Here is a 455-nt window from a genome sequence, read left to right as displayed (position 1 = left end):
CTCTGTTTGACATACTTTGGGCATGTTACAAGGAGGGACTAGTCCTTGGAAAGGGACATCATGCTTGGGAGGGTGGAGGGACGGCGCAGGAGAGGAAGACCCTCAATGAGATGGATGGATTTGGTGATTGGGGTAATGAAGGTAAGTGTGTCAGAGACGGTAAAGTTGACACAGGATAGAGTAGGTTTCAGAGCTGTTGGATGTAGAGTTGCTATGAGTTGCAAGTGACTCAATGGCCCAAAGCAACAACGACGACAGCAACAACAACAACGTAATGTACAACTGATTTTTAGTAAAGCAACCAATACATTTCAATGGAGGAAGGATAAGCTTTTCAGCAAATAGCATGGGAAGGTTTCATTAGAAACAAAAGCCATGCAAACTTTATTCTGTACTTCATATAAAAATTAACACAAAATGGATCATAGATCAAACGTAAAACCTAACCCCATGCA

The sequence above is a fragment of the Elephantulus edwardii genome, unplaced genomic scaffold (assembly GCF_000299155.1).
Source record: "Elephantulus edwardii isolate Elephantulus edwardi_28Jun2011 unplaced genomic scaffold, EleEdw1.0 scaffold00003, whole genome shotgun sequence".
NCBI classification, from domain to species: domain Eukaryota; kingdom Metazoa; phylum Chordata; class Mammalia; order Macroscelidea; family Macroscelididae; genus Elephantulus; species Elephantulus edwardii.
This window is presented reverse-complemented; position numbering follows the sequence as displayed.